Below are 13,763 nucleotides of genomic sequence, written 5' to 3' on the forward strand. Positions count from 1 at the left end.
ATGGTTTCCATGCTTCTTCTTTTTGCTTCTAGTTCAGAAGAAATGATTATCTACTGTGGTCTTGGAGGGCTATTTTTATGTGACAGCATCCCTGTATAGCTTGTGTGGGTTTAATATTTTCGGTACAAGGGCTGTTTTTAGTATGGATGCCTGCCGCCACTTTCTTTAGCATGTGCTGGCCACCATCCGCTTGATAGGGAGAGTGCAGACGAGGAGGCTGGTGCTAGCTGCTGGAACCATGGTGGCAGTGGTAGCACTGGCTGCTTATACCTGTTGTCAGAACTCATGGCAGTGGCAGCAGTAGTTGCTTGCACCAGCTCACAGCACCCATGGAGGTGGTACTCTGTTGGCTGAGATCATGTGCGCAGAGCAAGAGGCTGTTACTGTGGCCTCACCCCTCCCATCATGTGCCCTCCAACGTCACCTCTCCCCAGTTGTAGCTGCACCACACTCCAGCCCCTTCAGGCTGTCTCGATGCAATCAACCCCAGTTCTCTGCCTGGGTCTGACTTCTAAAGCCCAAGCTTCAGACCCAACCCCTGCCTGAATCAGTAGACACATATGTCAGTCTGGGAAGTGCAGAGCAGCAGCACAGACTGTCTGTGCAAGTCTCTCTCCATTCTGCAAACCAGCTGCTATGCTATCCTCCATCCTGGCTCATCTCCCTGCGAGTGAGGGGGCTCCCCAGGGTGTGGGAACATTTCCTCTTTCACAGCTCCTTCCCAGGGGTGTAGGTCCTATCCCAATTACCCCCCTCCCTTTTTTCTTTTGTCCCACTTGATTATGTGGAGATTCTTCTTGCCCTTTCAGAAGTCAGATCTTCTGTACCATTCAGTAGGTATTCTGTAATAATTTATCCACATGTAGATATATTTTCGATGTATTTATAGGAGGAGTTGAACTCTACTATCTTCTACTCTGCCGTCTTTTTTCTTTTCTTTTCTTTTTTTTTGTCTTTTTGCCTTTTCTAGGGCTGCTCCCACAGCATATAGAGGTTCCCAGGCTAGGGGTTGAATCAGAGCTGTAGCTGCCAGCCTACACCACAGCCACAGCAACTCGGGATCTGAGCCACGTCTGCAACCTACACCACAGCTCACGGCAACGCCGGATCCTTAACCCACTGAGCAAGGCCAAGGATCGAACCTGCAACCTCATGGTTCCTAGTCAGATTTGTTAACCCCACTACACCACGACAGGAACTCCTACTCTGCCATCTTTATCATGCTCTCTTCTTTTTCTGTTTAAGCTGATTTTTGTTGCAAGTGAAAACTCAATTCATTGTTGAGTCACTGAATCAATTTTTCCCTGTTAACATTTGTTATTTAGTTATGGCTGTCATAAAAAGAAACAGCGTGGGTTCTAAATCTGGCTATTTTAAACTCTCATTAGTTCTACCTAATTTATACCTCACTTTCTTTTTCTTAGTTAATAAATTAGTGAGTGATGATGATAGTTGATTTCTACGTAGCAAAAATTCCCTTGATTTCTGGTCTATTGATGGCTTCTTTTTTTCCAGCATTTATTTTTTTCCATTTTAGGAGGGAGGAGTTTTAGAGTCATTGTTTAGACCATAATTTAACCTATGATCTCAGTTCTCTATGGTAAAACAAAACAAAACAAAGCAAAAGCATATCTTATTTAACAGCTATGATAGTGCTGAATGATGAAGCATTCCAGTTTTCAGAAGGGTTTTTGACTGGAATATCTAGCCACAAGAGGAAGAAATATTTTTTCCATGTAGTAATATTGTCACTTTTCTTAGCATGTAGATGCTTGTTCCACAAGCTAAGTATTCTGAGCTCATAGGAGGAATATGATGAGCATGATGCTGCACTGATTAATGTGACAGTTCAAAGTACTCTTGGGGTGCCAGATTGGAGTGCATTTCCTAGCAATTCTTACCCATCAGCCTGTAAGCATTAGGTCCCTCTGTTTTGTCTGATACCCTATCCCTTGTACACTTGGAAGGATAATCTGTTTGATATTATCTTCTTGCAAGTTCTTCCTGTATTTCTGGCTTCTAATTGGGTACTTCTAGGTAAATTCTGTTTATTTCAGATTCAAATTCACCCATTTTTTTCAGTTAACCTTGTCTTGCAAACTTGCAAAACTAAAAGTTTTCTTATCTTCAGGATGTTTGTTTTCTTTCTCTCTATTAATCAGATGTTCTCTAGTCTTCCTCTAGAAGCCCTTCCCTATCCCCACATTCTATTATATCCTAAGAACCTTCTTTCCAGCTCTCTTTAACCAATTTTCATCCTTATATACACCACATCCTTCTGCAACTCTGCTGCCTAGAACAACCAGTTAAACACTTCTCAAAGATACATCCTTACTCAAAGATCTTTATTAGTTCCTCGTGACCTATGGTGGAAACAGTGCAGATCCCTGAGACCAGCTTTCCCTTTGTTCCTGCCTCATATTCCTGCCAGTCTGTCCTGCTGTCTCCTGGATTCGTGTTGTTTGTCCTGTCTTTGAACCAATTTGTGTCCATGCCATTTCCTCAACCATAGCACTCTTTCCCATCCATTACTTCCTGAAATTCTTCAGTACTCATATTAAACTTTATCTCTTCAGTGAAGTTTCAAGGAATGTCTCCCTCTTACTGTTGAGTCCTCTTTGGCTTAAATTGCCACTTTGATATTTTCATTCTTACTTACCTTTCTTACCACTCCCCTTCCCTTCTTGCAGCCTTATCACACCCCTTCCTTTCTTTAGTAATTTACAGCCCATTTGATGGAGTTTCACCTCCATCAAATGGGCTGTAAGTTACTAACAAAAGCATAAATCTCTGACTTCTACTACCCTCAATTTATTATCAGTAGAAAGCTAAACACATAAAGAGTTCAAAATACTTAATAGTGGCCCTTCATTAGTTTTTTTTAAATGGCCCTCAGGTGCACAGAATCACATCAGTCATAATCATTAGTTCATGACATACTCATAATTGATCCATGTCTGCATGGACTGCTTATTTTTCATGAAATAAGAAGCACAAACAAATCCACACATTATAAACATCTAGCTCTTTGATCTTTCCCAAACTTTTCCTTTTGTAAGCGCTTAAAACTACAAAAATGCCATACTCTGAGTGTCGTGACTTAGAATGAGGATTCCAGAAAGACCTGTGTAGGTGGTCTTTAAATCCCGGAAATAGTGGAGAACACTGAGGAAAGGCGAGAGAATAGAGAGAAAAGGAGGAAACTAGGGATGCGACAGAAATCAAGAGGAGGTGGCACTTAAAGAAGTCAGGACTCCTAACCTAACATGACAGACCTGTAGCACATTGCTTTCTGATTGACCCACATGGCTCCTGCCTGGATTGGAGGTCATCATTCTTCTACCTCTGGATTTTTGGGGGGATGAGGGTGGAGGAGAAGGTCACAGTATTTTATTTTTTCAGAGATAGTTGATATACATCACTGTATAAATTTAAGGTATACAGCATAATGATTTGACCTACATATATTATTAAATTGTTACTACAATAAAAAGAAAAAGAAAAAAAATTCCTATAATGAGAACTCAGGGTCTGCTCTCTTAACAACTTTCCTATATATCTGCCAGAGTCCAGCTCCAGCAGCCAGGGAGTGCACACCCTGTCGGGGATGGACGGTGCTGGCAGATGCACATGGAGACAGCCTCTTTGTCCCTTCTTTCGGGGCACTGAACTGCTCGAATTTTATTGGCATAGGTGATTATTTATACAGTTTAGTTGTAGATTACATCATAGTTTCCAGATTTTATGGTACAATAGATATACATTATGTTCTGAAAATTTTTTAACAAACCAAAATTAATGGGCACAAAACATCATGTGTAAATGCATACAAAACATTATGTGGAAAAAACATCATGTGAAAACAAGGAGATTTGGTGCAAAGCATCTTGTGGTTACTACCTATTATTATGTTAAGTTAATCATTAACAGTCAGAAATGTGACAGACATAAGAATCTGACATTAACAAAGTTCATTTTTAGATTAAAACCTAGGGTAAAAACTTCAAAGTATTATGGCAAAGGGACAGAATAAGAAATTATTTTTATTTCTAAATCAACCAATTTATTAAAACTTAAAAAGCTTCCCAGGAAATTAAAAACAAGATTTATTATTATTATGTTTTTTACCATGAATAATACATACCTAACCTATTTTTGACCTACTGTGTACTCCAAAATACCTAACTCTAAGACCTATTGTTACTTATAACAAACTAATGAACATAATTTCTTACTTTAACTAAATTAGATTTGAATGGGAATTCTACCAGGGTGAAATTCTTACTATTCTTCATTGTTCCAGTTTATTGAGTCACAAATCAATGTAGGAAAATAAAAATAACCAACAAATAACAGGAAAGACTGAATTATCCAAGAAATAGTTTCCATTCTTGCGCTGCTAAGCAGCCCCTTCGTTTTGTTGTTGTTAGGTCAGCAGGTGAGCCTTATTGTCTTCTAGGGCCTGTCCTTGGAATTGCTCCATACAGGCAGGCATTTTCCTTGTTCAGGAACCTGCCCTCGGAATTGCAGCATTCAGACAGGCCTTTATCCTGATCAGGAGCTAGCCCTTGGAGCTGTACCATTCAGGCAAGCGCCCTTCCTCAGCTCCTTGTATTTTCTCGGCTCCCTGCATATATCCTACAGCAGTGTTAACTATAGCCATCATGTACATTATATCCCTAGCACTTATTTATCTTGTAACTGGGATTTTGTACCTTTTGACTACCTTGATCCAATTCTTCCTCATCCAACCCGTACCTCTGGTTTCCATAAATAAGGTCTCTTTTTTATGGGTTTGTTTGTTTATTCTGTTTTTTAGGTTTCACATGTATGTGAGATCATACTGTATGTCTTTGTATGATTTGTTTTACTTCATATAATGTCTTCAAGTCCCATCCATGTTGTTGCCAATGTCAGGATTCCTTCATTGTTTTTTTTTATGGCTGAATAATATTTGTGTGTGTGTGTGTGTGTGTGTGTGTGTGTGTGTGTAGAAGGCCCTGAAGTCTCCATTCAAAAACTACTAGAACTAATAAATGAATTCAGCAAAGTTGCAGGATACAAGATTAATATACAGAAATCTGTTGCTTTTCTATATACTAATAATGAACTAACATACCTACACCACTTTTTAAATTTATTCATTGACAAACACTTAGGTTGTTTCTATGTCTTGGGTATTGCAAATAATGCTGCTGTTAATATGGGAGTACATATACTTTTTTGAGTCAGTGTTTTCATTTCCTTTGGATATATTCCTAGAAGTCAAATTGCTAAATTGTATGATAGTTACATTCTTTTTTTTTAAGCCATACCTGAGGCATGTGGAAGTTCCTAGGCCAGGGATGGAACCTGTACCACAGCAATGACAATGCTGGATCCTTAGCATGCTGAGTGCCAGGATGTTAATTTTTGAGGATTCTCCATACTGTTTTCTACAGTGGCTATACCAACAGTGCACAAGGGGTCCCTTTTTTCCATATCCTCTTTTCTGTTATCTCTTGTCTTTTTGATGACCATTTTTGTATAAGTTATAACGAAATGTTCTAATCCCATTGTTTTTTCATGTGACTGTCCAGTTTTCCCAGTACCATTTATTGAAGAGACTATATTTTCTCTATTGTGTATTCTTGTTTCCTTTGCTTTAAATTAATTGACCAGGAGTTCCTGTCGTGGCACAGTGGTTAATGAATCTGACTGGGAACCGTGAGGTTGCAGGTTCAATCCCTGGCCTTGCTCAGTGGGTTAAGGATCTGGTGTTGCCGTGAGCTGTGGGTCACAGACACAGCTTGGGTCTCGTGTTGCTATGGCTCTGACGTAGGCTGACGGCTATGGCTCTGATTTGACCCCTAGCCTGGGAACCTCCATATGCTGCAGGAGCAGCCCTAGAAAAGACAAAAAGACAAAAACAAAAAAAAAATTTAATTGACCATAAGTATGTGGGTGTGTTTCTGGGTTCTCTATTCTGTTCCATTGGTCAGTGTTCCTGTTTTGTGCCAGTACCATGCTGTTTCAATTACTATAGCTCTGTAGTATAGTCTGAAGTCTGGGAGGTTGCAATCTCAAGCTTTGTTCTCAAGATTACTTCAATGGCAATTTGGGGTCTTATGGGTCCATATAAAATTTAGGATTATTTGTTCTAGTTCTGTGAAGAATGTCGTGGGTATTTTGATAGGGGTTGCATTAAATCTGTAGATTGCTTTGTGTAGCATGGCCATTTTAACAATATTAATTCTTGGAGTTCCCGTTGTGGCACAGTGATTAACAAATCCGACTAGGAACCATGAGGTTGTGGGTTTGATCCCTGCCCTTGCTCGGTGGGTTAAGGATCTGGCATTGCTGTGAGCTGTGGTGTAGGTTGCAGATGCGGCTTAGATCCTGCGTTGCTGTGGCTCTGGCATAGGCCGGCAGCTTCAGCTCTGATTCAGCCCCTAGCCTGGGAACCTCCATATGCTGCAGGAGCAGCCCAAGAAATGGCAAAAAGACCAAAAAAAAATTATATATATATATATATTCATTCTTCCAATCAAAGAGTGTGGGATAACTTTCCATTTCTTTGTATCATCTTCAGTTTCCTTCATCAGTGTTTCATAATTTTCAAAGTACAGTTCTTGCGCCTCCTTGATTGTTTATTCCTAGGTATATTATTATTTCTGATACAATTTTAAGTGGGATTTTTTTTAAACTTTCTGTTGGTTCTTTATTAATGTACAGGAAAGCAATAGATTTCTGTATATTAATCTTGTACCCTGCAACTTTGCTGAATTCATTTATTCTAATAGTTTGGGGCTGGATACTTCAGGGTTTTCTATACAAAGTATCATGTTATCTGCAAATATAACATTTTAACTTCTTCCCTTGAGATTTGGATACAATTAATTTCTTTTTCTTGTCTGATTGCTATGGCTAGGACTTCTGATACTATATTAAATAAAAGTGGTGAGAGTTGGCATCATTGTCTTGTTCCTGAAATTAGAGCAAAGACTTTCAGCTATTCACTGTTGAATATAATGTTATCTGTGTGTTCGTCATAAGTGGACTTGATTATGCTGTGATATGTTCCCTCTATAGTCTGCTTTGGTGAGTTTTTATCATGAATGGATGTTGACTTTTGTCAAATGCTTTTTCTGTGTATATTGAGAGGATCAAGTGATTTTATCCTTTTGTTAATATGAGTATCCATTGGTTGATTTACAAATATTGAACTATCCTTGCACCCCTGGAATAAATCCAGCTTTGACATATGATCTTTTTGATATACCGTTGGATTCAGTTTGCTAATACTTTGTTGAGAATTTTTGCATCTATATTCATTGAAGATACTGGCCTGCAATTTTCTCTTTTTTTTTTTTTTGTAGTGTCTGTGTTTGGTTTTGGTATCAGGGTAATGGTGTCCTCATAGAATGAATTTGAGAGAATTCTGTCTTCTTCAATTTTTTGGAATCATTTGAGAAGGGTAGATATTAGTTATTCCTTATATGTTTGGTAGAATTCCCCTGTGATTCCATCTGGTACTGAAATTTTATTTACTGGGAGTTTGTTTTTAATTACAAATTCAACTTCAGTTAGTGATTGGTCTGTTCAGAGTGTTATGTTTCTTTTTGATTCAGTCTTGGCAGGTTGTATGTTTCTAGAAATTTGTCCATTTCTCCTAGGTTGTCCAATTTGTTGGAATATAGTTGTTCATAGTATTTGCTTATGATTTTTGTCTCTGTGGTATTGGTTATTTCTCCTTTTTCATTTCTTATTTTATTTATTTAGGCCCTCTGTCTTTTCTTCTTGGTAAGCGTGGCTAAAGATTTATCAATTTTGTATATTTTTTCAATAAACCAACTCTTGGTTTCACAATTTTTTCTATTGTTTTTTTTTTTTTTGCCGCACCTGTCACATGCAGAACTTCCCAGGCCAGAGATCAAACCCAAGCCACAGCAGCAACTTGAGCAACTACAGTGACAACACTGGATCCTTAACCCACTAAGCCACATGGGAACTCCTTTATTGTCTTTTGTCTCAATTTTTTAATTTCTTCTCTCGTTTTTATTATGTCCTTCCTTCTATTGCTTTTGGGTTTTGTTCTTTTTCTAATTCCTTTAGGTGGTAGGTTAGCTTGTTTATTTGAGGGTTTTTTTGGTTGTTGTTTTTGTTGTTCACTTCTTGAGGAAGGCTTGTATCACTATAAACTTCCTTATTAGAACTGTTTTTACTGCATCCCTTAGATTTGGAGTGTTGTTTTTCATTTTCCTTTATCTCGAGGTATTTTTCTGATTTCCTCTTTGACTTCTTCATTGATACATTGGCTTTTTTAGTAGCATGTTGTTTAGTCTCCTTGTGTTTGCTCTTTCCCAACTTTCCTTTCTGTAATTTATTTCTAATTTCATACGCTTTTGTTTCCCCCAAAATTAGTTGATATAATTTCTAGCCTCTAATATTTGTTGGGAATTGTTTGGTGGCCTAGCATGTGCTCTATCCTGGAGAATATTCCATCTGTACTTGAAAAGAATGTGTATTCTCTTGTTTGGGATGGAATGTCTTATAGATATCTATTAAGTCCAACTGGTCTGTTGTGTCATTTAAGACCACTATTGCCTTCATGGTTTTCTCTCTGGGTGGTGTGTCTATTGATGTTAATGAGAGGTTAAAGTCTTCTGCTATTATTGTATTATTGTCAATTTCTCTTTTTATGTCTGTTAGTATTTGCTATATATATTTAGGTGCTCCTGTATTGGGTGCATATATATTCATGAATGCAATGTCCTCTTCTTGTATTGATCTCTTTATCATTATATAATGCCCTTTGTTTTAAAATCTATTTTGTCTGATATAAGTATTTCTACCCCTGTTTTCTTGGTTTTTTTTTTTATTGTGTTCACTTCAGTTTTTTATCTTTTTAAAAAAATTTTGGAGTTCCCGTTGTGCCTCAGTGGTTAACGAATCCTACTAGGAACCATGAGGCTGTGGGTTTGATCCCTGACCTTGCTCAGTGGGTTAAGGATCTAAATCTTGTAATATTTTTTGTTTGATACTGTTAACAAGTGTTTAAAAAAATGGAAAAACAATGGGAGTTCCCATTATAGCTTAGTGGTTAATGAACCTGACTGGCATCCATGAGGATGTGGGTTTGATCCCTGGCCTCACTCAGTGGGTTAAGTCTCTGGTTTTGCCATGAGCTGTGGTGTAGGTCACAGATGTGGCTCAGATCCCACATTGCTGTGGCTGTGGTGTAGGCTGGCAGCTACAGCTCCAATTAGACCCCTAGCCTGGGAACCTCCATATGCCATGGGTGTGGCCCTAGAAAAGGCAAAAAGACCAAAAAAAAATGTTCTTTATGTTGTTCTGATTGGGTGACTTCCATTATTCTCTCTTCTAGATCACTTATGCATACTTCTGTATGACTTAGTCTGCTATCCATTCCTTCTAGTATGTTTTTTATTTCAGTTATTGAATTCTTCATTTCTGATTGGGCGTTTTTTACATTTCTTGTTCTTTGTTAAAATTTTCACTGTGTATACTATTCTTTTCCCTAATTAAGTTATATTTTTATTACCAATGCTTTGACTTCTTTGTCTGGTAAATAGTTTATTTCTGTTTCGTTATTTATTTTTTCAGGGTTTTTCTTTTGCTCTTTCAATTAAGAGCAGTTCCACTGCCCTTCCATTTTATTTAAATTTCAATGAATCTATGGAATTCTCTTGTGGCACAGTGGGTTAAAGATCCAGCATTGTCTCTGCAGTGGCCTGGGTCACTGCTGTGTTGTGGGTTCAGTCCCTGGCTTGGGGACTTCCACGTGCCACAGGCATGACCAAAAGAAATTTTCAATGCATCTATGAATTTAGGTGAAAGTTACATATTGTGAACTCGAATGGGGTGTTATGTGAGAGTGTTCCAATACAGACTGTGTGTGTGTCCAATGCCTTTGATGGGAGAGCTGGCTTTGACATGGATGCATGCCACGTCTTTCTTCAGGGTTGCTGGCAGCCATCACCTTGATAAGGACTGGGGCTGGAGATGGAGGGACTAGAGCTGGAGCTGAATGTGAGGCTGGACCCCCCGCCCCTGCCCTGCTCTGTTCAGTGACCATCATCACTGTATCAGGGCAGTGTCTGATCCCAGGTTGCTGTTGCAGAAGCCCTGAGGGTTGGGCTGAGTTGGCTCTATTCCTTTTAAGTATGTTTTCCCTTCTCCCCAGACCTGGACTCTTGCACCAGATCAAGGGAGTCCTGAAGCAAGTGGGGCCCATGTGGACTTTCAGCTTGTGTCAGATATAGACAGAGGCCCAAGCCGTCTCTACTGAGCTGTCTGTGTACGCACCTGCAGTTTTTTTCCCTCACTCCACTCAGATGTAGCCTCAGATACAAGTCTCCTTTGTCCCTCACAGCCAATCACTACCCCCAGCCTCTGCCATCCATGCCCTGTTGTGGAGACACACCACAGGGCAGGAGGGGCCCACATGGACTCTGAGCATGTGTAGGGCGGTTAGCTGTGGAGAAGCAGCACCATCAAAAATCTAGGCTTAGAGTTCCCTTGTGGAATAGTGGGTTAAAAATCTGGCATTGTCACTGCTGAGGCTTGGGTCACTGCTGTGATGTGCCTTTAATCTTTGGCCCAAGAACTTCTGCAAGCTGCAGGTGTGGCAAAAAAAAAAAAAAAGAAAAAAGAAAAAAAGAAAAGAAAGAAAAATCTGAGCTGGGATTTCCTGTTGTGGTTCAGTGGGTTATAAACCTGACTAGTATCCATGAGGATGTGGGTTTAATCCCTGGTCTTGCTCAGTAGGTTAAGGATCTGGCATTGCTGTGAGCTGTGGTATAGGTCACAGACACAGCTCAGATCCTACATTGCTGTGGCTGTGGTGTGGGCCTGCAGCTGCAGCTCCGATTCAACCCCTAGCTGGGGAACTTCTACCTGCCACAGGTGCAGCCCTAAAAAGCAAAGAACAAAAAACAAAACAAAACAAAATATCTGCGCTGCATCTAGTATACTTCTTGAGTAAGCATCAACAATGGGACACTGCTGCCCTACCCAGGCACCACCCTAGGATCAAGTCATCTCTGTATCCCACAGTCAAGTCTTCTCCCTGGTGATGCCCACCCCAGATTCAATGCTGCACTACGGCATGGAGTGAGCAGAATCTGACTGTTGACTTGGCTCAGTCTGGGGTGCACAGCCCCATGGTTATGGGAAGTCCAGCAACTGCTAGAGCATACCTCTCAGCCCTGCCTTAAGGGCAAGCCAACACAAGTGTGCTCTTCTCAGGTTCAGTCCAGGTTTCCCACAGCCCTTCTGTTAGTCTCAGTGGTCCTCCAGCCAGCCAAGGTGGCTCTTCTCCCCCATGTAGAATTTTCAAACTGTGATTCTCACCACTCACTTCCCAGGGTAAGTGTCCTCCCATTGAATCTCCCTTTTCTTCTGAGTCCCCTCCCAGGGACATATATTCCTATACAATTGTTTTTCTTCCCTTCCTACCTAGTTACATGTATCTGTCTTACATCCTTGGTTGTATAGGAGTCTTTCTGCCAGTTTACAGTGAATTTTCAGTGAGAATTTTTCCATATGCAGGTATAAATTTGATGTGTTTGTGAGAGGTGAAGTCCACATCTTTTTTACTCCACCATCTTCATTGATGCCCCTACATATGACTGATTGTACATGTTTTCAATGTGTCAGTTATCTAATACTCATAGATTAGTATGCTCAGCCTTCATGGACTGTGGGCTATGTCCATGACCACTGTTTACAACCTTTAAAACTTAGAGTGAACATTTGTATCAGTCTTCTTGGGCTACCATAACAAACTACTATAGACTGAGTGGTTTAAACAACAGAAATTGATTTCTCACAGTTCTGGAGGCTATGAATCCATGATCAATGTGTTGACAGCATTGGTTTCTCCTGAAGCTTCTCTCCTCAGCTTAGAGATGGCCATCTCCTCATGTTCTCATATGGACTTCTCTCTGCACAGACATCTCTGGTATCTCTCTTCTTATAATGACACCAGTCTTATTGGATTAAAGCCCCAGTCTTATTACCTCATTTACCACCAATTACCTCTTTAAAGGTCCTACCTTAAATACAGTTACATCGGGTGTTAGGATTTCAACATACCAATTTTGTGGGAGCCACACAATTTAGTCCATAACAATTGTCAATTCCTCATCCCCTTTGAAGTACAACCCTAGCCTCTCAACCCTTCTAACAGTCTGCCATGTGACATCCAGAAAGCTCTTTCTTAAAAAGCCAGCCTACCAGTGTTAAGATTCCCAGCTTTCAGGTACAGTTTAGACTGTCTAAATTAATCCATAAGACTCTAAGCCATTGGCATCTTGCTCAACTCTCTGGCCTTAAATCCTGCTATGTACAAACCATCCCACCCCCATGCTCTGCGTTTTCCTCCCATTCTCCACTGTGTTCCTTCTTTATGTGATTATAACTTGCCAACTTCAGGTTTTATCCTGTAGGCTTCCATCTGCTCTCCTATCTATATCCTTTTTGCAGCTGAATCTTACTTGCTGTTTAGGACTCAGCTCAACTGTCTCCTCTTCTGTACAACATCTTATCTTGTGTGCATATATATGGTGGTTGTTCTTAGCTTGTTTCACCCCATCTGACCCATAACTTCCTTGAAGGCAGGGACCGTGTCCTATTTATTCCATTTGTATTCCCAGCACCTCACACAGTGCCTGGAATGACATAGATGAAGAAATCTATGGAACTAATTTCATATGAATCAGATAGTCTCATTCTTTTTTTTTTTTTTTTTTTGTCTTTTTTGCTATTTCTTTGGGCTGCTCCCACGGCATATGGAGGTTCCCAGGCTAGGGGTCGAATCGGAGCTGTAGCCCCCGGCCTACGCCAGAGCCACAGCAACTCAGGATCCGAGCCGCGTCTGCAACCTACACCACAGCTCACAGCAACGCTGGATCGTTAACCCACTGAGCAAGGGCAGGGACTGAACCCACAACCTCATGGTTCCTGGTCGGATTCGTTAACCACTGCGCCACGACGGGAACTCCATGATAGTCTCATTCTGTTTTGCTAATGGTCACCTCAAAAAGAACTAGAAAAAAACAAATTAAGCCCATAGTTAGCTGAAGGAAGGAAATAAAGATCATAGTGAAAGAAATGGAGACCAGAGAAAAATAGAAAAAAGATCGACAAAACTAAGAACTAGTTCTTATGGGAGTTCCCATCATGGCTTAGGGGTAATGAACCCTACTAGTATCCATTAGGATGCATGTTCAATCCCTGGCCTCAATCTGTGGGTTAAGAATCCAATGTTGCTGTAAGCTGTGGTATGTGGTTCACAGACATGGCTCAGATCTGGCATTGCTGTAGCTCTAGACCAGCAGCTACAGCTTTGATGAGGCCTGCAGGTGTGAAAAAAAATAAAATAAAGAACTGGTTCTTATAAAGATAACTAGACCAAATATATATATATATATTTGCTGCTATAAACTTTTCTCTCAGAACTTCTTTGGCTGTATCCCACATGATCTGATATGTTGTATTTACATTTTTATTTTAATAATTTTTTATTTCAGTTGCAGTTTCTTTCTTGACCCATTGTTTAGCAGTGTATTGTTTAATTTCCACATGCTTGTATATCTTTTCCTCTAGATCTAGATTGCTAGTTTTGCACTATTGTGGTCAGAAAAGATAGCTAGTGTGATTTTAATCTTTTTAGATTTGCTAAGATTTGTTTTGTGTCCTGTCCTATGATATATACTGGAGAATGTTCCATGTGCACTTAGAATGTGTATTCAGGAGTT

This window comes from Sus scrofa, chromosome 1 (assembly GCF_000003025.6).
Source record: "Sus scrofa isolate TJ Tabasco breed Duroc chromosome 1, Sscrofa11.1, whole genome shotgun sequence".
NCBI classification, from domain to species: domain Eukaryota; kingdom Metazoa; phylum Chordata; class Mammalia; order Artiodactyla; family Suidae; genus Sus; species Sus scrofa.